At 41.8% G+C, this 26,459-nt stretch overlaps 1 protein-coding gene and 3 long non-coding RNA genes across 4 annotated transcripts in view; 1 reads left to right on the top strand and 3 right to left on the bottom strand.

The window, feature by feature from the left end:
- The window catches only part of LOC146716484 (protein NLRC3-like), a 368,054-nt gene that overhangs the window by 231,308 nt on the left and 110,287 nt on the right, over window positions 1–26,459 (bottom strand). The window lies entirely within an intron of this gene.
- LOC146716490 (uncharacterized) lies at window positions 5,270–9,661 on the top strand. The gene is made up of 2 exons (XR_014919182.1): window positions 5,270–8,059; window positions 8,094–9,661. It is a non-coding gene; the product is annotated as an uncharacterized LOC146716490 (long non-coding RNA).
- On the bottom strand, window positions 17,960–19,334 carry LOC146716489 (uncharacterized). Its single transcript, XR_014919207.1, has 2 exons — window positions 18,854–19,334; window positions 17,960–18,732 (listed from the first exon to the last, which is right to left on the bottom strand). It is a non-coding gene; the product is annotated as an uncharacterized LOC146716489 (long non-coding RNA).
- Window positions 19,411–20,292, bottom strand: LOC146716488 (uncharacterized). The gene is made up of 3 exons (XR_014919183.1): window positions 20,229–20,292; window positions 20,018–20,085; window positions 19,411–19,507 (listed from the first exon to the last, which is right to left on the bottom strand). It is a non-coding gene; the product is annotated as an uncharacterized LOC146716488 (long non-coding RNA).

Raw genomic sequence — 26,459 nt, 5'->3', positions numbered from 1 at the left:
CGCTCCACGTCAGGTAATGACGGCTTTAAGCCTGTTGCCTCACTGACAGCGATACGGAGCTTCTTTACACTTCCTAAACCCCCTGGGTGTGCAGGGTTGTGATATATTTTTCTCAGCGTGTTTTCCATAATCACTTTGACCAAATACAAATGACCAGAAAAAGTGTTAGCATACGTTTTTATTTAATTTTCTGTGTAGTGCACAGTAAGGTTTTTATAACAGATGTACATTAAATCTTGTGTCTCCCAGACCAGTAGTTTCCAATCATGTGGAGCAGCGCTGATTTAACTCCGCGGGTGTGATGATTGGTATTTAGCAGGTATCCGACATTCTCATCAGTGGTGCAAACAATGTGCGGCACTGATCTCAGTTCACACAGAAGACGCTCTGCAGTGCTGATGATTTGTGCTTTAGCCTCACTGACGCTGTATGAGCAAACAAACAGACGGATGGCCGGGATGAATCGGGGCGTCCGGAGCTTTTCCATCACCTCATCATAGTAGGTCTCGAAGAAAAACACAGGCAGCTCAAACAGGCAACTGTGTTGTAACTGGCTGGGGTGACCGGATTGGCATCCATAACATATCTCCTGCACATACTCATTCAGTGCCATCGACAGCAGGTGGAATGTTGCGAGTTTAATGTTGAGTTCCGTTTCCTCAGACGGGTGTGATCCTGCAGAGTCCTGTGAGCATCCTGGAGAGGGGGGCGGAGTCGGTGGGGTCTGGATTAGCAGTGCTGGAGGGGGAGACTCTGAGCGGTCCACAATATGGCAGATGTTGTCTGTAAAAGAAATCCACACATTGCATTTTTGACTGCCTGCTCAACCATTTGGTTTAGCATATTTTGAGAGACTATATATAATGAACTAGAGTACCTTATTGAGCCATCTCTACCACTTGGTTGAGTTATGTTATCCTAAAAAAAAACCACTAGATGGCACTGTGTCAGGATATGGCAGGCCTCATCTGCCACCCTCCAACCAGGAAATCAGAAAGCAAAAAATCTCTCTGGACACATGGACTGTTTTGGCTAAAACTTTTAAAGGTACAGTGGGGCAAAAAAGTATTTAGTCAGCCACCGATTGTGCAAGTTCCCCCACTTAAAATGATGACAGAGGTCAGTAATTTGCACCAGAGGTACACTTCAACTGTGAGAGACAGAATGTGAAAAAAAAATCCATGAATTCACATGGTAGGATTTGTAAAGAATTTATTCGTAAATTAGGGTGGAAAATAAGTATTTGGTCACCTCAAACAAGGAAAATCCCTGGCTCTCACAGACCTGTAACGTCTTCTGTAAGAAGCTTTTCTGTCCCCCACTCGTTACCTGTATGAATGGCACCTGTTTGAACTCATCATCTGTATAAAAGACACCTGTCCACAGCCTCAAACAGTCAAACTCCAAACTCCGCCATGGCCAAGACCAAAGAGCTTTTGAAGGACACCAGGAAAAGCATTGTAGACCTGCACCAGACTGGGAAGAGTGAATCTACAATAGGCAAGCAGCTTGGTGTGAAAAAATCAACTGTGGGAGCAATCATCAGAAAATGGAAGACATACAAGACCACTGATAATCTCCCTCGATCTGGGGCTCCACGCAAGATCTCATCCCGTGGGGTCAAAATGATCATGAGAATGGTGAGCAAAGATCCCAGAACCACACGGGGGGACCTGGTGAATGACCTGCAGAGAGCTGGGACCAAAGTAACAAAGGTCACCATCAGTAACACACTACAACGGCAGGGAATCAAATCCCGCAGTGCCAGACGTGTTCCGCTGCTGAAGCCAGTGCATGTCCAGGCCCGTCTGAAGTTTGCCAGAGAGCACATGGATGATACAGCAGAGGATTGGGAGAATGTCATGTGGTCAGATGAAACCAAAGTAGAACTTTTTGGTATAAACTCAACTCGTCGTGTTTGGAGGAAGAAGAATACTGAGTTGCATCCCAAGAACACCATACCTACTGTGAAGCATGGGGGTGGAAACATCATGCTATGGGGCTGTTTTTCTGCCAAGGGGACAGGACGACTGATCCGTGTTAAGTACAGAATGAATGGGGCCATGTATCGTGAGATTTTGAGCCAAAACCTCCTTCCATCAGTGTGAACTTTGAAGATGAAACGAGGCTGGGTCTTCCAACATGACAATGATCCAAAACACACCGCCCGGGCAACAAAGGAGTGGCTCCGTAAGAAGCATTTGAAAGTCCTGGAGTGGCCTTGCCAGTCTCCAGACCTCAACCCCATAGAAAATCTGTGGCGGGAGTTGAAAGTCCGTGTTGCTCAGCGACAGCCCCAAAACATCACTGCTCTCGAGAAGATCTGCATGGAGGAATGGGCCAAAATACCAGCTACTGTGTGTGCAAACCTGGTAAAGACCTATAGTAAACGTTTGACCTCTGTTATTGCCAACAAAGGTTATGTTACAAAGTATTGAGTTGTATTTTTGTTATTGACCAAATACTTATTTTCCACCCTAATTTACGAATAAATTCTTTACAAATCCTACCATGTGGATTCATGGATTTTTTTTTTCACATTCTGTCTCTCACAGTTGAAGTGTACCTCTGGTGCAAATTACTGACCTCTGTCATCATTTTAAGTGGGGGAACTTGCACAATCGGTGGCTGACTAAATACTTTTTTGCCCCACTGTAAGTACATTTTTCTGCAGTATAAACATGTCAGAGTCTTTACTGAACATGATTATGTCATTTGATACCAGAAAATAGCTGTAATAAATCCATAATATTTTTTTAAAAACATGCTCAACCAAACGGTTGATTTGTCAATTGATGGTAAGAGTAGCAAAACTTAGCTAATGTTTATAACTGTTGTTTTAACATATGAAATTGACTATTTACTATTGAATATAAATAATTTAATGATCTATACATGTAAATATGACATGTTTAAATTTTTCCATGACAAATACTGTATGTTACAAAATGTTCTAATGTTTAAAGATTTACTCACTTTCTGTGATTATTTTTTAAAGTACAGTTTTAAATGACACATGGAAATCAAACAAACTATATTTCTACAATTCTATTTTTTTTTAATGTTTATTAGATGGATTGCAAATCCTTTCATAGAGCAAGACAACGCACCTACCTGGCCCTTGTACCTGAAAATTCTCAGGGAGCCAAAGTGGTGACAACACTTTGCCAAACCATAACACAGCCAAGGCTTTCTGTTGTGTTCTGTGACAACTATTTTACCAGTTTTAAACTGGTCCAGCACCTAGACACCTCATTGGGTGTCAGGTGCATTGGCACTGTTCGACCAAATCGCACAGGTGGAGCCACTTTGATGACAGACAAAGAGCTGATGAAGAGAGGGCGTGGAGCTTTTGACTACAGGTCTGCCAAAGGTGTGATCGCAGTTAAATGGTTTGACAACAAATGTGTGAACCTGCTAAGTAATGCTTCTGGGATCATGCCACTTTCAACTGTCAAACGCTGGAGCAAAGAGTCCAAGGCGAAAGTTATGATCCCATGCCCATCACTCATCCCTGCATACAATGAGCATATGGGAGGGATAGATTTCTCTGACATGCTGGTACACCTGTACAAGACCCCAGCCAAGTCTACAAGATGGTACCTGCCACTCTTTGGTTACATGCTTGATCTGTCCATTGCAAATTCCTGGCTGGTCTACAAGAGGGAATGTGGACAACTAAACCAGAAACCAATCACACTCAAAAGATTCTGCCTGGCAGTTGAGCATAGCTTGAAACAAGTCAAGAAGCCAGCATCCAAAGGTGGCCGACCATCATCCAGCTCTCCACCACCACCAAAGAAACGATACACACCAAGACCCTCACACCCACAGCCAGGTGTGCGATATGACTGCTTTGGGCATTGGCCACTTCACTGTGACAAGCGAGGCTGATGCAATTACTGTCCAAAGGGCGTCTCAAGATGGAAATGCCAAAAATGCAACGTTTTCTTGTGCTTGAATGCCAGTCAGGAATGCTTTGCAGTGTACCACCAGAAGATCTAATCATCAAGGGGTATTGGTGAAGTTGCATGAACGGCAAAAGAAAAGAGCCAGAACTGTTTCAGTGTGTTCTCAAATTTTTCAGTGCAAAATGGCAATGGTATATAATATACCACCAGAATTTTCTGGACAATAAAATAAAAAATGTTAGTGCTGTTCCAACACTACAGTGAAAAGTTTATGTTAACAACAGGTCAAAAGTGAATTTGTATGTTTATGAATTTTCGGTAATTGCAGATCAAGTTTTTGATCAAATTTACAATATTTTTGTGTTTTATACATTTTGTGGTTTGTTATTATAACGCCCACTGTTGAAATGGAATCCAACAAAGTTTGATGTTTTACTACCACAATAAAGTGGGTCAAACACAAAATTTGGTAGTTATTGTTTTGCAAAATGAGTATAACCTTTACTTTTTTCTACTAGTTATGTCTGTAGAACTTTATGTAGTTGTACCATAGAGCGACATCTCAACCGTTTGGTAGAGGGTAATATTTAAAAAACTATAAGGTGTGTATATTTTTTTTTTTTTGATTGTGATCATTATTGACCTAAAGGAATAGAAAATATGAACAAATAATTTTTTCATTGTATTTTTCTTGGTGAGGCAGTACAAAGAGTTAAAAATATCGAGTATAATGCCAACGTCTCTCACACAGAGACAACCTACCATTTTTTTTTCTTTTTTCAGTCCTCAGGGTTTTTGATGATTTTTGGCCTGAACATGGCAGAAGGTAAACCAATCTTCGGGCCATGTGCGAACTGATCATATACAAGACGCTTCCTAATATTCTCATAAGAAGAGTTGACCTTGTCTCTCTTGATAGTCTTATCGACCTCATTAAACACCCGCTGCAGTGCTCTCCAGTCTGACCACTGAAAAAAAACCAAATCCTTAAACCATGATAAACGTTCTTCAAGGGTGAGGGGGTATGGGTTCAACCTCCAGTTTTCAAGGCCCCAGAGTGAAACCTCTGTAACGTTGAGGTTTCACCCGGTGCAATTGTGGCTCTTGTAACCATAAATGGTAAGTTGCTCTTTTGTCACACAGTACATACACAATAGATGTGTTTGCAGGTTTTATTGCAAATTGTACATTGCTACATTGTTTTGAATTACCCTCGGCCCGCAGTATATGTGGGCACCTGTCAAAGGTCATTTGGATTTACCAGACCGCTTTAAAAACCACATGAAATCTTCACAACATGAAAAAAATGAATGTCTTTGTTGAGCCATGACAAAGGGGGAGAGGAGGCCCCCGTTGTTTCTCCCCTCTCTGAATAACACAGCCAACACAACATCATTTTCCTGTTCGCCTGTTTTTGTTTTGTTTTTTCTTTATGTTTGATTACTGGCTGCTTTGACGGCCCTGAAAGCCGAAGATGACCTGAACTCCTGCTCTCCCCGCTATCATCGTTGCCCTCTCCGCGACCATCTTTGACCCTTTGACCCCTGAAGGCCACAGCAGCTGGACTCACAACAACAACTTGAGGATGTCAACAGTGCTGCAGAAAACAATCTCATGCAGCGGAGATGGAGAACGCTAAAGCTTCAGCTGACAAAGCTGTGACGAGACGCGCATTAAGCCCGGAGGAAAAGGGTGGGTGAGCAAAAGAATGCTGACCTCTGAGAAGAGCCGAACAGCAGAGCTGCAGAAGGCCGTGGAGCAAAGTAAGGACAACATAAATAGACTCCAATCTGACGTGGAAGGAAAAGACTCTGAGGTTTTTGCCCTCAGTAAGAGCTCAAGGCATCAGAGCAGAAACTGAGCATGGCTCCGGAGGAGCTGGCTGCTAATTGAACCCATCACTCAGACTTGGAGTCCCACATACAGGACTTGAAATCAGGCGGAAGCTTGCTGGAGCAGGAGGTCGCCAGACCTGATGCAAAGCTCCAACAGCAGGAGCAAGCCCGGAAGGAGCTACAGAAGCAAAAGGGTCAAGTTACAAGGAGAAGATGCAGGCAGCTGCAACAACGGATGCAAACAGACCCAAAGAGGAGGGCAGGACCTCAGGGCATGCTTCAGACCACTGGTTTACCCAAACTACAGAACAGGAAGGTGATGAACACAAACATACACCAACACACGAACACACACTTCTGCATCCGCCGACTTAGAATGAAGAGAAACACACACATGAACACTTATGCACTCGTTGAGTGAGTGAAAACTGATACACACCCATGCACCAAAATCAAAATGTTGATTCAATTCACTAAGAAGTGACACACAATGCTCCAGCTGCTGCAATGAAGAATGCTTTATTAACAAAGGCTCAATGCTGCACACGACAAAGTCAAATACAGAATTTGTTACAATAATAAGCCCAGAGGGCATTTGTGTGGTTTGGGGAGCAGAGTCCAGAGCGGTTTGGTTATGAAAACGATGCCCGTGCGAGATATCTGGGGCTTAAGGCCTCGACTCAATTGTTTACTGTACACTAAAAAGAAAAGAAAACAGCCTGAGCAGTGGTGCAGAGTGAAAACGATGAATTAACAGTGTGAGTCTTATTTCAGAGCGCCACATCATTGTGATGGAGATTTAATAAAAGGAGGAACACACGGACAAAGAAGAAGAGAAAGGGGGGGCAGCCCTTGAACACGATTGCCTGAGGTATTAAAGTTCTGTACTAAATTCTGGTTTCCAGTGTGAGAAAAGTCACGCAGTGCCAGTAGTAGAGCTAGGTTGAGTGATGATTCTAAATTACTGTAAGTAAATCATCGTACACCCGTTCAAGTTTCATGATAACGGGGATCTAGACTTTGTTGAACCCTAGGCAATTTGAACAGGTAAAATTTGAGTGACCAAGTAGCAGTTGAATAAAAGTCATTGAATAAGTGTTGAAATAAACAGGCAGAATTAAGAGAATTAAAACATTTCAAGAGCTCAAATTACTTAATATGGAAACGGTTCTATTTTGTTTCACGAACGCAAAACATATAGGTTTAGGAATAGGAAAAGGTTGAGGTGGTGTTGACTTGACTCTGTGTAGGTTTAGGTGGGTATTTTTATTGATGGGAGGAATATTCAGTGACAAGTCCTAAGACCCGGGCGTCTGCATTTTTGTTTTTGTTATCTTTCATTTTATTTTGTTTTATATTTTGAACAGTGCACTGATTTTTGTTTGTGAATCTTTTCTTTAAGCAGATCTGCACATCGGAAATTACAAGCATTACACGTCGGCGAGAAAATTGTTGTAAGTGAGTTTCTCCGCATTAGAATTGGCTCTGGAGGAAACCACTTATGGGGACAATTAGAAAATGAGAGTCCCTGCCCAAAAAAGGATTCATCGAGGTAATCCAAACTCAAGTTCTTGTTTTCTTTTTGAGATGACGTCATTTTGCTGAGGGCGGAAATCTAAATGCGGCGATGGTTTCCACTATCAGCAAAGAAAGAAAAAATGGATGAATGAATGAATGGATGAAAGACTGGAAATAAAACAAACGGACTGACTGGTAAAAGCTGACAAGACTTGACTACGACTTAAGGTTAACCTCCACCGAGATAGAACAAGAGGGTGGATGAATTTATGTGTGATTCTTTTACAGGAAATGTTTTTATAGCATCTATGGGATGTGGATGGCTGACTACGGTCAATATGCTGCTAATGTTTGCTTTGCTTTGGTGAGAAGGGTGCAGTAGAAAACAGACAAGTGACATGAAAACAAGTAATAATAACAAATAACTAATTTGGGGACAGTTTAACCTAGAGCCCACTAACTGGCCATTAGGGGCTCTCTCTCTCTCTCTCTCTCTCTCTCTTGGAGTAATATTGCCCAAGTGTGAATAAAACAAATTGTGGCAATAAAAGTGATTTAATGATTGGAGAAACCTGAACATGATACTTGTCTGTTGTGCTGAATCTTTTATTACTCTTATGATTTGCAGGTGGTTGTAAATAAGCTGTTTACTTTAACAGGTTTGCTTTTTAGCTGAATTGCAAAATATAACTAGAACAATTAATTGAGACTAATTGAAACTAACCTGAAACTGAGGAGGTTCTATATAAGGAAGAATTAAAACAGGTATAAAGTGCATTTGATCTTTAATTGCAGGTGTGACCATGAAGATTTTTGGTACAGATTGCAGGTTGTTGCTCATTATTGAAGTGTGCTCATAAAGGCAAAAGCTATATAGGGGGTCTATGATTTGGTTTGTGTTTTAATAATTTAGGTATGGCAAAATTAAAGGTTTCTAGATAATTTAGGGAACGAGTGAGAAGCATAATTAAATGATCAGAAACTGAGTACTACACTCAAGTTAGAATTAAGAATGCCCAATTTGTTTGAGGTCTGTTGTTCATTTTTATACACACATTGCAAATGTGCTTATAAGGAGCTGGCACTTAGTCTGTGAAGCTCAAAAGCTTCATCCGACAACGGATCGGATTGATATATTGGAGCTATTGACTTCACGTGCAGAGGGTTCAGTGCATGCACGCTTACACACATAAGCATGGCATAGGATTGGAATAAACAAAGTCAACAACATTAGGTTAGGAGAGCCAGCGCAGGAGAGGTGTTGGCTTTCTGTCTCTTGCAGAGAAGGGAACAGACACCAGACAGGGACACGGAGATATGGGGACCCTTCACAGCAACTGGGGTCAAGTGTCATGGTCTTGGGGCTCCTTGAGAAGATGGATCCCATAACCACAGCGATAACCAGGAAGGGGTTGGCGAAAACTAGGAACACCAGTGACCAACGAGGTTCGAGAGGCTTTTGGCAAAAAGGGGGACACGGCGGTGACAACGGACAACAAACACACAGATCTTTGTTTGAAAGTGGGGCAGAATAATCCCCAGATCTGTGTAACGACTGAAGTCGAAGAAAGAAGAATCCGAGGGCGTTTCTTCACTCCAAGAGGAGGTGGTGAAGGGGCCTGAAGCGTGACAGGCTGAAACTCGAGTCTGAAGCTAAAAGAACAGCTGGGTTGTGGGAAAATTGGAAAACAACGGAGGTGTTGGGGTTGATAAGTGTCATACCGTGTTTGTTTGGTTTGGAGACAAATCCTGGTGTGAGTTGGGCTGGCAAGCCAGCCCAAAGAGGAGGAATGTGACCAGGAGATATTTTATTTTGTATTCTTATGATCACAGTTATAATTAGAAGTATCAATCATTAATCATTTACCATTGTGGAATCTGATGACAGTATAATCTTTGTTTTATATCTATGGTAATCTGAGTAAAGATTAATGTATGCAGGTTATCATCATTGTAATCAAGTCTCAAATGGTATCCACAGCATTGTATTCACCGTCCATAACTGGAGGGTCCAGCAGGACCTTGTTCTAATTCATTTGCAGGCCTACATCAGAACATGCACATAGAGAGTTATGTAAACACGCACGTTCACCCTTATTTACACAGGGAGGTCATGTCAGGACATTCTCTAGTTGGACACACAGGCTCACAGAACTGCACAACATGACATGTCACACACTTGTTTTTCTCTAAAGTATCATCTGATGTTTGTATAAGGAGAACTTTGGACTATGGGGAGACTGTTATCATTTCCAGTAAGGTCTAACTGTGTGATGTCATCATGGGTTTATATAAGGATGGGGAACGGTCCACTCTTTGGAGATCTGTGGCTGTACGCTTGTCTTCCCATGCTTCTGTCTTAGAAGCATGTAATAAAATCACTATGTTTGTCACCTACACGGACTCGGCTGTTTTTCCTTCTTACCCAAACTGAACCAGACGTAACAACGTCATTTTATCTTGTTAAAATGACGTTAACACCATAACCATATACTCATACGTGTGTGTGTGTGTGTGGATACATATTTGGATGGGTGGATATTTATTTTGTTTTTCTCTTGGTGTTGTCGTAATACTATTTACTTGACTTTATCTTAATGCATACTTCATTTTGTCACCATGTGTTTTTAAAAAATAAAAAAATGGTTTTTATGAGGTGTTGTGTGAACGTGACTTAAGGCTAATTCAGCTAATTCTTTTGCATTAGTGTTAAAAAGTTTGTCCCTGATAGGGCGTAATCACGTCGTGTCTTTGAGTGTGTAGGTCCCAGGGAAAGGGTTGTGTGGATCTTCATCTTGGACTGCAGCAAAGGAGTCGAGCAAAAAGTCCACTGGGAAGTTGGATGAAGAGGGCATGGAAATAGCTGGTTGTTTGCTGTTAGTCCTCCTAGCTGCATTGAACATGTTTCGAGGGGAGATCTTTGCTTACCCCCTTTTTCTCCAGAGGAAGTTGGCAGCTAGCGTCCCAGGACATATTATGTTCCTTTGCTCCGATGTGGCCTGTAAATATTTCCCATATTTAACCAGCGTGGCTCAGCAGTGCCCTGAGCTGAGGAACCTCTTGTCAATGCGTCCTTTTCTCTCCGTCATGCATGCAAAAGCTCACACTTGGATATGCGATATGCGAGTAGAGGAGCTTGTCGTCATCATCAGAGTGCGAACACAAAGTCTTTACAGACAAAATGGTGTCACAGTTTCTTTGAAACGGACCGTTTGATGCTCAGTTTGTACAGCTTGTACAGCTACTTTGTAAACAGAATAAAATCAGATCCAGGTTTGTTTAAGCTGGATGTGATTTGTTCTAGCAAACAAATTGATGAGTGTAGATTAAAATGTAAATATATGCATTATGTGAAGGTGTTCCTTTTTATGATTATTTACAGATAGCAACAAGAGGCGACACAGAATTCACAAGGTCATCTTAGATGAGAAGAAACGCTTGGCGGCTGCTGTTGACGACTACAACAAGGAAACAAGCAACAAAGCAAATCGTATCCAGTGATGCCCTCATGCAGACCGACGTTTGGCCCTGGCAGAGCACAAGTGAACGTAAGCTCTTGATTTCTAAATATCCTTTTTAAACAAACTCCCAGTATCTGAGCAGTAGTTGAATGGTTTGTTCTTGAATCATAATATGCTGCTATGTTTTCCCATCTGATGTTGTTAAACTGTAGCTGCTGCTGACCTCCGGACAAAGAGAAAGGTCTTTGAGAAGGTGATGGCTGTGAGGCGCCTGAGAGAGGAGGAGATGATCCTTTGCAGGGAGATGCAGCATCACTGGACAGTGTTGCGAATGCGATCTGTGGTGTTGGGGACAATCTTCTCAGACTGTAAGCACATCTTTTATTTATTTATACATTTGGTGATGAATTGATTGAAAATAATAGCAGATGATAAAGTCTTACTGGATCTTTTACCTATATTTGGGTTGCTAGCTAACACTGCCTTCTCCCTTAAAAAAAAGTTTAATTACATGATCCTAATTCCTTGTGTTTATGAGGTGAGTTTTTTTGTCTGTTTGTTTGTTTTACTTATATTTAATAGTTTTGTTGTTTTTACAGCCTCCCTTGTTGGCATGTCGGAGGATGCACAGAAAGGACTCCATAGCCTGGTTTAAAACAACAAAGTGAACTGAAAGCTGAAACGCTCAAAGTAAAGGACATGTACAAGAGAATCCTCAGCCACCAACCACTCCTGGAAATGGACTCAGAGGAGGAGGAGGACGTTTCAGACGATGAGAGTGATTTGAGCACTTCTGATGAAGACTGATTGTGTCATCATTGATGTTATGTTTGCTAGAATAAAAAGTTAATCACATCTGTTTAATGTGATTTTTATAATGTCTGTTTCAGAAATTGCTTATCAACAGACATTTTACATGTTGAGAAGAAAAATGTAATTCCCTTGGTGCAGGTGTTTACCCTGAATCATTCTTTCCCATCTAATTTAATGACTAGTGCACATGTTCAGATACAATAACCTCATTTAATTCATGGGATGCTTTCTGGGCTGCTCAAATTATCACAAAATGTAAAAGCACCAGGCAGCACACTCACAAGGACATTTTTTGTTCAGTGTTTTGTTGAAAAAATCAACAAGTACAACTGAGATGTTTGCTGTAGTGGTGTGTTTGTTAAGAAGCATGCCAGCACACTGGTGAACTGACAGTCCCAGAATGCACCCGAGCCAGTGACTCGCCCCAGAACAAATGACATTAATTATCTAGAAAGACAACCGTGATCAAAGACTAAGTAAAAGAGTAGGAAACAAAAGATAAGGAAAGGTACTGTGGGGTAGGAAAGAAAGGCCAGAGCTGTGCAAAATGACCTCCAGCAGGCCACAAATATCTACGTCTGTTCAAACGGTCAGATACTGACTCCATGAGGGTGGTATGAGGGCTCGACGTCCACAGGTAAGGCTGTGCTTACACCCCAACACCGTGCAGGATGTTTGGCATTTGCCAGAGAACACCAAAATTGGCAACTTTGCCACTGGCGCCCTGTGCTCTTCACAGATGAAAGCAAGTTCACACTAAGTACTTGTGACAGAGTCTGGAGACATATTGGAGAACCTTCTGCTGCCTGAAACATCCTCCAGCATAATGGTTGGGCAGTGGGTCACTCATGGTGTGGGTGGCATTTCTTTGGGGGACCGCACAGCCCTCCATGTGCTCGGCAGAGGTAGCCTGACTGCCATTAGGTGCTGAAATTAGATCCTCAGACCCCTTGTGAGACTATATGCTGGTGCGGGTGGCCCCGGGTTCCTCCTAATGCAAGACAACGCTAGACCTCATGTGGCTGGAGTGTGTCAGCAGTTCCTGCGAGACGAAGGCATTGATGCTGTGGACTGGCCCGCCCATTCCCCAGACCTGAATCCATTTGAGGACATCTGGGACATCATGTCTCACTCCATCCACCAACTGCACCACAGACTGTCCAGGAGTTGGCAGATGATTTAGTCCTGGAGTCTGGGAGGAGATCCATCAGGAGACCATCTGCCACTTCATCAGGAGCATGCCCAGGTGTTGTAGTGAGGTCATACAGGCATGTGGAGGCCACACAGACTACAGAGCCTCATTTTGATGTGTTTTAAGGACATTACATCAAACCAGATAAATGATTCTGTATTGCACTGATCAAGGAACCAACCCAATAGGAGCTAAAGGCATCCTCTTCACATTACTTAACATAGTAAGTTTATACTATGTTTAATGTGCATTGTCTTCATCAGTCTAGAACATAACATGTTAGCGCTCCCTGGTTCTTTTTGGAGACAGATCCTGAGACAGCAGGCAGCTTTGGAGAACTCATGCCAGCTGTGGTAATTAAGGAATACTTTGATTTAATATTGATTTGATGACAACTATCCTCAGGCACATATTCCTGGATATACACAATGACACGAGTAAACTCCCATTTTAGAATCATGGCCTTCTTTGATCTGACTTACTGCCTCAGACTTTGGACCTGTGTCCCCAAAACCACAGAGAATCCATGACACTGGGTAAGAGGCCTTGATCATGTTATAAGTGAGAGAGTTTGGTGTAACAGTGGTTGAACATGCCAAATCAATCCACAACATACTGCCATTCCCCAACTGTAACCTGCATATGCATCAAACCAGAGGCGGAGCCAGACATTTGAAACACCCGGGGCTTAGCCCTAAAGGGTAGTATGCATGTGGTATTTTTTTTTTTTTTGGGGGGGGGGGGGGGGGGGGGTTAGAAATGACTGAAAGATTAATAGGCTCTGTTTTGAGTTTTGTTCAAAAAAGAATGACTTCATATAGGGAAAAATATATATCACACATGCAGGACACCTTAAACTAGTTTTTTAATTAAGCAGCAAGGCAGAACAAAGTCGGCGCTGTATCAAGACACAGGGACTAAACCCCAATTCAACCAGACCCAGAACTGATCCGGAATTAAAACAGGACTACAACAGTTCAAACTCATCACTACTTAGGATTTAACCAAGACAGAACCAGAATCAGAACTAGATGATAGCACTAAAAATAATCATAGACCTGTACTACACTTATTTTTTAATTCTACCAAAGTACAATATTTAGATTGAGAAAAGTTTATATAATTATTTAGCCTTGTTGTGCAAACAAGCCTAATAAATGTTCAAGCTTAATAAATGTAGAATTTGAAAAATAGCAAACCTAAAAAGAAACACTAGGTACGAGATACATGAGGACCTATGATACGGTGATACTTTTGGTAAATAACCATTTGACTAACATGTGTGTCTCACCTGCTCTTGTTCCATCTCTGTTCTGTCCTCATTCTCTCTCTCCCTCTCTGTTCCTCTCTCTCCCTCTGTTCCTCTCTCCCTCTCTGTGCTGACAATCATCAAATATACAGTTGAAACCAGATATTTATGTACTCTTCAGATCAAAACACAAACACTTTTTTAATTGTAACATCAAATCAGACTAATAGGGGTGCAACGATACACAAAATTCACGGTTCGGTTCGATACTTTGGTGTCACGGTTCGATATTTTTTCGATACAAAAAAAATGTTCATGCCTTTTTAATTTGTCATTTATTAAAATTATAAATATATATTTTAACTCAAAAGTACAGTTTTTAAGTTCAACCCTAACCCTTGTGCGTGTTTTTTATTTTGACAGCGAATGCGCACCTGTGGACCACTTATGTGCAGCCCTGGTTATTTAGCTTGTCATATTGCAGCCACAGAAATTATTTTGTCCATGAAACCATAAAGCTGCACTTTCTTTTTGCCTTATAGTCTCATTTGTCATAACTTCTCCATTTTGTGGTAAGCTTTTCTTTGGCTGTCACTTCTTCACCCTGACCTGTCTTATTTGGCTCAGCAGAACTAAAATATATATCCTGCTGCTTTTACACACGGACTCACATAAGCTCAGCGATTCTCTGCGCGATCAACCTCTCACATGTTTAAGCTTGCTGCGGGAGATTTCACTTGTCATGTTTGCATAGTAAGCTAACGATTAATAAGACGATGTCAGAGGAATTGGTGCACAAATTATCATCACTCACAGATCAGTGCTGTCGCTCTCTATACACAGTTCGCACGATTGCAAAGTGAAAGCAAAAAAACAAGTGCAAATTCAAACGCAATTTCAATATGTCACATATTGACAGTGGCTCACCGATTCAATGACATAATTACCCAGCTACATTTCTGACAGAATGCAAAAGCATTGACATATATTTTTCCTTCCTACAATAGCCCGACGGGCAGGGAAGAGATAGATTTTGGTAGCCCGACTGAAAAAAATCGCTAGCCCCAGGACGTCGGGCTAGCGATATTGCAAGCCCTGTATCTGATTGAGGAATCACTCATCTTTGTAAAAGAGAGTTTATTACAGAGAAATGTCTCTTTCCAAAATAAAAGCTATACTATCCGCTTCTTCTGGGCTATATTCTCAGCAGCATAAGGAGAATCATGTGCTAACAGCTGTCTAAATGACTCGGCTAAATTTAGTAGCATGCTTGTTGTTTTTGTCTTTGCACTAGGATGATGTCGGCGTAAATGTGCAGTCATATTCGTTGTGTTCCCACTAGTGCTTTCAGGTTAATCTCGTTGAAATGACCTTAACGCCACAACACGGCAAATCTCCGTTAACGAGCTACCGCCGATCGCCCCGTGCATGGGGCTAGACGGCCAACACGTTAACGAGCTAACTGCGCTAACACACTAGTTCCCACCCATGTAATTGAGCATTGCATGGCACATCCAACATACTGTTTTACTTTAGTCCATGACTCGCTTACCTTCAGGGTCATACGTCACATGAAAACCAAAATAATTCCAAACGCCAGATCTGAATGAGGGTGGGGGAGGTCCATGTTGCAAGGAGAGCTTAACTTCTGTCTTGCTAGCTTGCCCTGCGCTCTTCCTTCTGACTATGCTGTCTGTGTTGAGCGCTCAGTGGATCTGCACTCGACAGTGCAGCCTAGGCGGAGTAGTCGAACGCAGATTCACTGAGCGCTCCACACAGACAGCATCGTCAGAAGGAAAGTTGATAAAATAAATTACAAATGTTGTATTGTTCGATACATATGCGTACCGAACCGAAAGCACTGTATCGAACGGTTCAATATCGATACGAATATCGTTGCACCCCTACAGACTAAATGTTTATTTTTTTAGATTGATAAATATAAAAAACATATTTGTTAACTTTAAGAGTAAAGTGAGAAACTATCTGTATTTCTTAATTGTAAATGGCACCAAATTGTATTCAAAATTGAGCCACACTTATGGAGCTCCATAGTTGTTTTTCTGGTGTTTTGGTTGACATCTCTTGATGTTCCCATGTCACAGAAACAGGCTCTGTGTTTTGCCTTATATGCATCCACAGCTGTGCCACCAATTTACTCACATGGACTCTACTAACCTATCAGAAGCTTCTTCAGCTCAGAATGGAATCGTCTGGAGTTTCTTATTAATTAACAATAAACTTAGTGTATATGTACTCCTAAATTTGATGAAAGTGATAAAAAAAACAGACAGCTCTGTCTCTCTTTATTCTGACATTTAACTAATTCAAAAGATATTTCAATATTTTTCTAAAACAAAAGTTTACTCTAAATTGATGTTGTACAGTAAAAATGTTTTATGTTTTATCCCTAAAGTGTATGTAAATATCTGGTTACAAATGTGAATATCCTGCTGTGTACTCAAATGCCTCTTGTTTTGCATAGCAATATACTGAACAACATACAAAGCATAATATATAAAATAACATTTACCTGAGTTTTTTCTTTGAAAGAAGCCTCTAATGTCCATTCTTATATTTCAGTACATAACTGAAACCGATTTAGTCGGGGAGGGTAAAAACTGAAAATATGAAATAAACACACGTAAGCTAAGACTCTCTAAAAAAATAGCATTTGTTCGGCTTTTGTTGGGTCTGTGTTTCCACAAACCCCGCTAATTCTAGAGACTTATTCATCATGAAGAAAACAAGACAGTCGATCGATCCATTACTTGCGCAAGGGAGGCCTCTCATCTGTGTCCAGAACGACAAAGAACCCCAATGGTGGCCTCCTCTCGCTGCCTTTTATTGACAAACTTCAAACAATAGTTTACAAAACACCTCCCCTTGCAACCCCCCTTTGGTTACGTAGACAAGGCACTGTATGTAAGTGTGTGTGTGTGTTATGTGAGAATGTGTGTGTGTGTGTGTGTGTGTGTGTGTGTGTGTGTGAGACCTCCTGCTGACCAAAGGGTCATAAACCCAGGAAGCTTACATCAAAAGAAACAGATCTTTCAGATAGGATGTATCTACAATGAAACCTCCCCCAGCACAGAGTGGCTGGAGAGGTGATCAGGATCAAAGGAATAGCTTTGATCCTACTGCTTAAACTAAGACTGTACAAATTTAAGAAACACAATGGCAACATTCAACAATTAGACTTAACAGCTTTTCATTTCGCCATTTGTTGATTCACTTGAAGAGCAAGTAACGTAATATGGGTCAAGTGATCAGTTTGATATCAATCTTTCGTGATGCACCGTCATATTTACATTATTTGTACGGTATGAATGATTTGCTTTGGTACCTGGTCGAACTTAAGCTCTCCTTAGTATGGCTGGCTCCGTTTCTCCAACAGCGCACACAGGTAGCAGCTGCCCCGCCCCCTCGCTCAGTCGCTTAGTGCCTGAGCTCGGATCATACCAATATCAGGGGGGATTCACGCACAGTCGTAAATTCCCACAGTGTGCACTATGTGCTTCGAATATTGTGTGTAGTTTTTGTTTTATACAGTTGTCAGCCAGACATCTAACTATGAAAAAATTACACTCCAAAATACCCCGGGCTTCTGACAAAACAACCCGGGCTTAAGCCCAGTAAGCCACCCCCACGCTCCGCCCCTGCATCAAACCAAAACCCAGTACCACAGCCACATGATAGACATACAGATGTGGTTAAAGGACTGTGTCATGTTGCCAGATAGCTTCATCCCAAAAAAGATCAGCATTCTTCAAAAACAAAAGTTTGTGAATATTTGCTGTATTGCCAGGCCTGAACCAACCTGTTAAACTTATCAAATTATTGTCATAGATATGAACCTATTGACTGAAACAGAATAATCCATTCAAGCCTCCATCATCATCCAAGATCACTGTTAGTATTCAGATTATTTTATTTCTATTTTCCTCTAGAATGTTTTGAAAATCAGTATTTGATCAACAGACTTTTTAAAAGTGTATTTTGATCCTATTGTTTACACGTGTAATTGCATTTTTATTGACATTTTGACAGGAAAACCCTTAATCAAATTGTATCTTTGGTATCTAATAATAATATTAACAATAAAAGTAATGTTACATATGCAATATGCACACAATAATGATGTGCAAACAAACAAGAATAATAGAAAAAAATGACAATTAAAAGAAAAAAATAATACCCTGTATATAAAAACCACATATGACCACGACTCCAAATGTGCAATTGTCACTGCATCTAAACATGACAGATGACATATTACAAACAGGTAGAAACGTATAATATACAACATGTTGTGAAGCTGGTACTGGTGCAGTTAGCTTTGCTTTAGGCTCCCATACACAGCACTGCTGACCCTAATCACCTCATACAAGATGTTACTTACTTTACGTGCAGTGCAGTATTGCTTTAACTTGCAATATGTTATAATAGCCAAGTCACTTCTATATTTATGAGCATGTAGACAATAATGTTGGCTGATATGTAAAACTATGAGATATCGAGTGCTGGGAAGATATTATTGATGGATCAGATTCATGAGTGTTTTATGTACTTAAGCCACAGTTAGAGAGTGAAACAGAGACTGACACTGGTTAGAATTGTACAGTAAATATCTTATTTTGAACTTTTATGCTGAACTACAAACTGTGAACTGTGCGATCTCTGCGACCTGTGGTGCCTGGTTTACTGTGTGTAAAACTGCGCAGGTTCCCATGTGTCATCCCACACTTTGCCACTGTCAGGAGAAAAACACAACAAACAACAACCACACACACAAAATAGGATCATTTAGGTTGTGACATATGACAATTTTTTAGGATGAAATATCTTCTATATTCATGTCATGCTTTATACACCTTCATTGTAATATAAATGAATCAAATCAAGTCAGAGAGTAATAATATATGAAGCAGACGTCAAGCAGGACCACAGCAGCAGCCACGATCCTTCAGAACCTGCTGGATGAGAGAGCACAGAAACTCCAGGGAAGAAGTTTAGTTAGTAACATGCATGAACTGCATTACTGAGACATGTGCGTTTACAGATGGTGGTGAGGGAGAGGGGGAGAGTTTTTAGTAAAAGGAGACGTGACTGCATCTTCAACCAATACTGAGCCTGCATAACCCTGAAAGAGACAGACAGAGGGGGGAGGGGGGGGACACTAACCCCCAGCAGTCTGGTCCTATGACAGCATAACTAAGGGCTGAGCTGAACCAGCCCTAACTATAAGCTCTATAAAGAAGTGAAGTCTTATGCCAACTCTTAAAAGTGTTGACCATGTCCACCTCCAAAACTCATAATGGACTTTGGAGGTGGACAGCTATCAAGCTCCTCACAGAAGAGCAGCTTGACAGCTAACAGCTCCCAATTTAGTTTAGTCTAAATACATGAATTCAAATTGAGGTGATAACTATTTATCAACAGTATGAATGTCTGTTCCCGTCCAACAAAGTTGTTACTACATACCATGTTGAGCAGGGCTTCCACTTGACTTTAACTTCTTCTTTTTCCTGAAAAACATGATATAAACAAACATTTAGTTAAGAAAGACATGCAGGTTGCATACAAAAAGGAGCTCATAAACATTTGTGTACTATTGAATGGCTCAATATATTATACAATTAGTTTACAAAAACATAAGAACCACTACAATGCTTGTACTGCCAGCATCGAGTGCATGTCAGCAAAGCAACACTGCTTACATTGTGGCTCACAAGCAAAACTAACTGAAGCAGATGTTACTGAATGGGAAGGAGCACCTCCACATCAATCACTCCTTCTGAGCATGATGTCAGGAGGACTTTAAAGAACGTAAACATCAGGAAGGCAGCACGACCAGGTCGTATCAGGTGGTATGTTCCTATTTAATGTCCTATTTGGAGCGAAATCCAGACTCAGTGGCTGAATTAGTGAAGATTCATCAAATACAAAAGCTTATGGATAGTCAGTCAGGCACAGTTCAAATCCAGGAAGTCCAAAGACGTAAACAAATCTGCACAGCAGCAGGCTAAATTACTTACATTTACAACTCTCCTGTCTACTATCTCTTCATATTTGAAAATCTTCTGTGTACGGTGTTTTCAGCATTCTGAAAAATAACAAAGGAAATATTTACATGAGGTCTGTAAAACTGAAGAAAATGAAAGAATGAAACAAAATGAAAAAGAAATCTTATCAAACTTAACGAACCTGTCATGTGTTTCGTACATTTACAATAACACAACGTCTAACCTTTCCTTTTCCTTTTTTTGGTTGGGACATCCGAGGTGTACACCGTAGAAATCGAGGGAGATGCAGGAGGTGGAGATGGAGAGGAAGATGCAGGAGGAAGCAGAGACAGAGAGGAGGATGCAGGAGGAAGAACAGACGAAGAGGAGGATGCAAGAGGAAGCAGAGATGAAGAGGAGGATGCAGGAGGAAGCAGAGATGAAGAGGAGGATGCAGGAGGAAGCAGAGATGCAGGAGGAAGCAAAGATGCAGGAGGAAGAACAGACAAAGAGGAGGATGCAGGAGGAAGCAGAGACGAAGAGGAGGATGCAGGAGGAAGCAGAGATGAAGAGGAGGATGCAGGAGGAAGCAGAGATGAAGAGGGGGATGCAGGAGGAAGCAGAGATGCAGGAGGAAGCAAAGATGCAGGAGGAAGAACAGACAAAGAGGATGCAGGAGGAAGCAGAGATGAAGAGGAGGATGCAGGAGGAAGCAGAGATGAAGAGGAGGATGATGCAGGAGGAAGCAGAGATGAAGAGGCGGATGCAGGAGGAAGCAGAGATGCAGGAGGGGGATGCAGGAGGAAGCAGAGACGAAGAGGAGGATGCAGGAGGAAGCAGAGACAGAGAGGAAGATACAGGAGGAAGCAGAGATGAAGAAGAGGATGCAGGAGGAAGCAGAGACGAAGAGGAGGATGCAGGAGGAAGAACAGACAAAGAGGATGCAGGAGGAAGTGGAGATGAAGAGGAGGATGCAGGAGGAAGCAGAGATGAAGAGGATGATGCAGGAGGAAGCAGAGACAAAGAGGATGCAGGAGGAAGCAGAGATGAAGAGGAGGATGCAGGAGAAAGCAGAGATGAAGAGGAGGATGATGCAGGAGGAAGCAGAGATGAAGAGGGGGATGCAGGAGGAAGCAGAGATGCAGGAGGGGGATGCAGGAGGAAGCAGAGACGAAGAGGAGGATGCAGGAGGAAGCAGAGACGAAGAGGAGGATGCAGGAGGAAGCAGAGACAGAGAGGAAGATACAGGAGGAAGCAGAGATGAAGAAGAGGATGCAGGAGGAAGCAGAGATGAAGAGGAGGATGCAGGAGGAAGAACAGACAAGGAGGATGCAGGAGGAAGTGGAGATGAAGAGGAGGATGCAGGAGGAAGCAGAGATGAAGAGGAGGATGCAGGAGGAAGCAGAGACAGAGGGGAGGATGCAGGAGGAAGCAGAGATGAAGAGGAGGATGCAGGAGGAAGCAGAGATGAAGAGGAGGATGCAGGAGGAAGCAGAGATCAAGAGGAGGATGCAGGAGGCTGACAGAGGGAAGATGTTGGTTCAGGCTCTAAATGAAGAATAAATTCCTGGTTTAGAGCCTCTGGGTCTGGGACTGGTCCAGCATCCACACTGTCAGCAGAGGATGGTCCAGCTGCTGGTGGAGAACTTTTAGCAGGAGGTGAAACTTGTAATTCTGCAAAATTTTAAATACTAAATATTCATTAAAAGGGGTTGAAAATGTACAGCACACATAAACACATAATAAGTAGTGATTTGCATGTTTTCAGTTAGGTTTTTACTAAAGTTACAACTTGTAAATATTGGCATCAAGTAAGTCATCTCACACCCTCACTGACCCAAATCATTCAGTACAAGTGCCCTCGGGGGTAGTGTGACATCTGTAGTGCTTTTCTACATTGTACATTAATAAATTAATGAGTGTGACTATAAATCCAGAGAGCTAATGACTTTTATCCTCTGATGACACTACTTTCCTGAATTTGTAGTGCACAACATTTGACACTTCAACCTAGTACTGTGACTTAAGAGTTTTGTACAGTGGTGATGCTAACGACCTCAGGGAGGTAATCAGGTGACCTCTTAAGAAGTATATAAGTGTATAAGAATCTTTGTGTTCATATTGGTAACATGTTTACATGTACTTGTTATACTAGAAAGTCTCAAAGAGAATTATCAGGTGTGGTGTTCGAGAAGATTTGTACAATTACATTTGTATAAACATGAGTGTGAAAGACCATAATATACATATGGGTGAATGCTCAAGTTGTGTAAAGCGCTTTGAGTGCTCAGAAGAGTAGAAAAGCGCTATATAAGAACCAGTCCATTTACCATTCTGTAATGAAGAGGACCTTTCGAATGAGGCAGGCGCAGTAGATCTCCTGGGGAGGGAGGCAAGAGAGGACCCTGCAATCCTCTCCACTGCTCTCACTACCCGTTGTCATATTTTTCCTGCAGGACCCAGTGCAGGAGTCATACCACACAGTGGTGCAGTTGGTGAGGATACTCTCAATGGTGCTCTTTAGAAGGTGCTCATAGTGGGGGCTGAATCTCTTGTCAGCAGAGTGAAGAGAATTGTTATGTGCATTATTATTCAGCCCCCTTTGGTCTGAGTGCAGTCAGTTGCCCATAGACATTGCCTGATGAGTGCTAATGACTAAATAGAGTGCACCTGTGTGTAATGTAATGTCAGTACAAATACAGCTGCTCTGTGACGGCCTCAGAGGTTGTCTCAGAGAATACTGGGAGCAGCAACACCATGAAGTCCAAAGAAACACTCTGATGGACGTGTGGACAGCAATGCTGCCTTGAACAGTACCGATGTTTCAGGGCTGGATGACGTTTTTGGGTGGGGCATCTACATCCTGACATATCAAGGTTACTTTACTTTTAGGTCAATTTGCTTTACAGAAAAATAATAGCATTTGTCATCAAGATATTTATATGACTGCACTTGATCAGGTTTGTCCGGATTTCAAACTGTTCTAAAAGTCTTTTGATTCAAATCTGGGGCTGTGTTATTGAAAGAAGCAGAGAAATCGATGAACTGAAGTCCTTTACTCTCTACATGTTTGACAATCAGGTGAAGTAGAATCAAAAGCACGTCCTCCACTCCTCTATTGGGCTCATGTGCAATCTGCATTGAATCAAGCTGAAGTTCAGTGTCTTCCATAATCACATTTCTGATGATTTTTTCAAAGACTGAGGTGAGGGCAGCAGGCCTGAAGTCGTTTAGAACTTTTGGACGACTAGATTTAGGACCAGGAACCACAACAGCTTCTTTCCAAAGAGAGGGCATGAACGATTTATTCAGAATAACCTAAAATATGGGACTGAGTTGTCTGTGACGGTTCTCAGTCATCCAGGTCATTGTAGACTAAGGAGCTTGCAAAGAAAAGCGTCTGGACTTCTTTGAGTTGCTTGAAGATGTTTCACCTCTCATCTGAGAAGCTTCTTCAGTTCTAAGGGTCAGTTGGTGGGGAGTCCCAGATTTAAACCCAGTGGGAGTTTCCCCCCAAAGAGGGACAAAGGACCCCCTGATGATCCTCTACGTAATCACATGAGCCAAGGTGTGAAAGCGGGTGGGGGTCCTAATCAGCCAGGGTTTTGGGTGAGCTCATTGTGAAACCTGGCCCCACCCTATCATGTGATTTCCTGAGGTCAGATGGCCCAGGATGTGAGTGGGCGTTAAGGCGTCTGGGGAGGGAACTCAAAACTGGATTATAGATTATTTATATTATATATTGATATTATTTATCTGAATATTTATTTATCATAACTCTGTTTCTACACTCACTTTATATGAGTGCTTGTTGTTTCTTGTATATTTGCTGCTATGACAACTCAGTTTCCCTCCTGGATTAATAAAGTTTCTCTGATTCTGAAATACAGTGAGCCATTATATTTGTAGTTTCTAACTAACAATATAAAGGCTCAGCAACCGATAGAGCCACAGCACGTCCCACTGGCACTGAAGGAACTTTTAAACAAAGGACTTTGTAATTGAAGCTTTATTTATACAGGTCGGCTCATTGAGACTCAATGTCTCATTTACAAGAGAGACCTGTTCCAGACAAACATATTAAAATTACAACAATAAAAGAAAAGTTTGTGTAATGTACTCAGTCACATTAAAAACGAGAACAAGTTCCCAGAGATGGTTTCACAAAAACATGTGTACGTCTTTTGAAGTCTGCAAGTGAAATCAACGGAGAGCCTTAAATCCTTCGGTTATGTTTTCCATGAAGACGGAGCAGAAAAGGAGAACGCCTTCTTCCCAAGCTCTGCATGAACTGATGGAACAGTGGATGTAATGATGTCCTGAGACTGCAGGCTGTGACTAAACTGTTTGCCTAACATGTACTCTGATGAATAGGAGGCAGTAACCCAGAAACAGATTGATAGATAAAATGATACTAATGGACCATCCTGTGTAAGACCAATGAGGACCAGTTAACCAGAGAACACAGAGTACAGTGGTGTGTTAAAGGTTTACAGACAGTTATAAATCTTAATGCCCCATGATGGACAAAATCCAACAGATGAAGAGAGCGAGCAGAGTCATTCATATAAATCATGTCACTGTAATCCAGGGCAGGTAAAAAAAAAAGGTGGCAGCAACAAGCTTTTTCCTGTGAAACATGATCTGTTCCTGGAAGAGAAGCCCAACTTCAGCCTCAGTGTCTTTATTAGATGTTCAATGTGTGGCTTATAGGAACGACTGTCATCAACCACAATACCGAGGTATGTGTACGAGGCCACAGTTTCAATAGAAATACTTTGAGCAGATAGAGGAGAAGGAAATAAGGCCGGACCCTCTTTCTGTTTGTGAACAACATGACTTTGGTTTTTTCTACATTTAAAGCCAGTCTGAGCCAGCTGAGACTGAATACTATCAACAGCTGCTGTAATGGTTTGAAAACTATGTTGATGGTATAAAATGAACAGATGCATCTAGATTTTGTGCCACACCGTTGACATAAGTAGCCCAGGACAGAACCCTGTGCACTCGTTTAGTGACATTTAAAAAGCTGGAAGAGAGACCATTGAGCTGAACGCACTGCTGATGTCCAAAAGAACATTAGAGAAGCAGCCAGCTGCTCGGTCTGAAAGGCCTATTTCCAGTAATCTATGACATAAAATGCTGTGGTCAGCAGCTCAGCTCATAAACCAAGGGACTGGGAGCAGCTGCTGCTGAGTGTTGCTGGAGTTCCTGTGCTGTTAGATCCTCATCCTCTCCACGCAGCTTGGAAGTAGGTGAAGTTGTGCCAGAAGAGTTTTTGTTGTGGTCAACAGTGTCAAAGACTTTGATAGATCAATAAAAAGAGCTGCACAGTAGTTCTTTGCATCCAGCGCTTCATAGACGTCTTTGAGAACTTTTATCGAAGCAGTTCCAGTACTGTGCAGTTTCCTAAAACCAGACTGGAAGGGAGATAAAATCCTATTTTCATCCAGATAACTTTGAAGTTGATTATTTACCAGCCTTTGAAGAACCTTAGATAAGACACAGAGTTTGGAAATTGGCTTGTAATTACTAACTGTTGAAGAATCACCAGCTTTCAGTGGGGGAGTACAGAGGCACACTTCCACATCTGTGGTAAAGCCTTCTGTTGTAGAGAAAGATTAAAACTATAAGACACTGGCTCAGCTATGATATTTGCAGCCAAGTGCAAGAAGGAAGGAGAACGATTGTGAGGACGAGTTTGTGGTGTTGGGGCTATTCAAAGCCTTACAAACCTCTTCTACTGTGACAGGTGTGAAGGAAAAGGTATCAGTAAGCAGGAACTACGAGCAGAGTTGTGTGCAAGAGGTTTACCATCAGATACTGTGCTGAACAAAGAGCAAGAAGCAACAAAGTGTTTGTTAAAGCAACATTTCAGTTTTGTGTGACACAGGAGTGGAGTCGATATTTAAGTGAGGAGGAAGCTCTGAGGAGTCACAGCTGGCAGAGACACTTTATAGTTTGCCAAAACCTCCTACGGTCGTTTGGACTGTCAGTCGTTAAAGTAAAAAATAGTTACATCTTGATGATGGAGGCAGTAATCCGATTACACAGCTAATGAAAACGTAGCCAATCAGCATCAGAGCCAGACTTCCTGCCCAGGCCTGGTTTCTCTCATGTAGGAGATCGGCCGGTACTGAACCAAACCAGGCCTGTCCCGACCTTTCACCCTGACCTGGCAAAAAGGGGAGTGTCTGTCCACAAAGTAGACACAACTCTCCTGTAAATGTTCCCAAACTGACATTGTCAGCCTGTTTAATACGACCCCAGTTCAAACTGATGCGGGCTCGGAGCGTGAGATTTTAGTGTTTCTCACAGCACCAACTACGCAGTGATCACTCAGGTCGTTGGCAAAAACTGCAGATGTGGAAAACTTACGCAGCATGTTAGTTAAAAAAGGTCAATAAGAGCAGATTTATCTGGGTGTTTAGGATCAAGGCGTGTGAGGCTTTAAATAATTTGAGTCAGTTTTAAA

The sequence above is a fragment of the Copadichromis virginalis genome, linkage group LG3, assembly GCF_057382275.1.
Source record: "Copadichromis virginalis isolate Kocher_CV1m ecotype Utaka linkage group LG3, C_Virginalis_male_GT1.1, whole genome shotgun sequence".
In the NCBI taxonomy this organism is placed as follows: Eukaryota; Metazoa; Chordata; class Actinopteri; order Cichliformes; family Cichlidae; genus Copadichromis; species Copadichromis virginalis.
The sequence above is the reverse complement of the archived record's forward strand: the minus strand, read 5'-3'. Positions and strand labels throughout refer to the sequence as shown.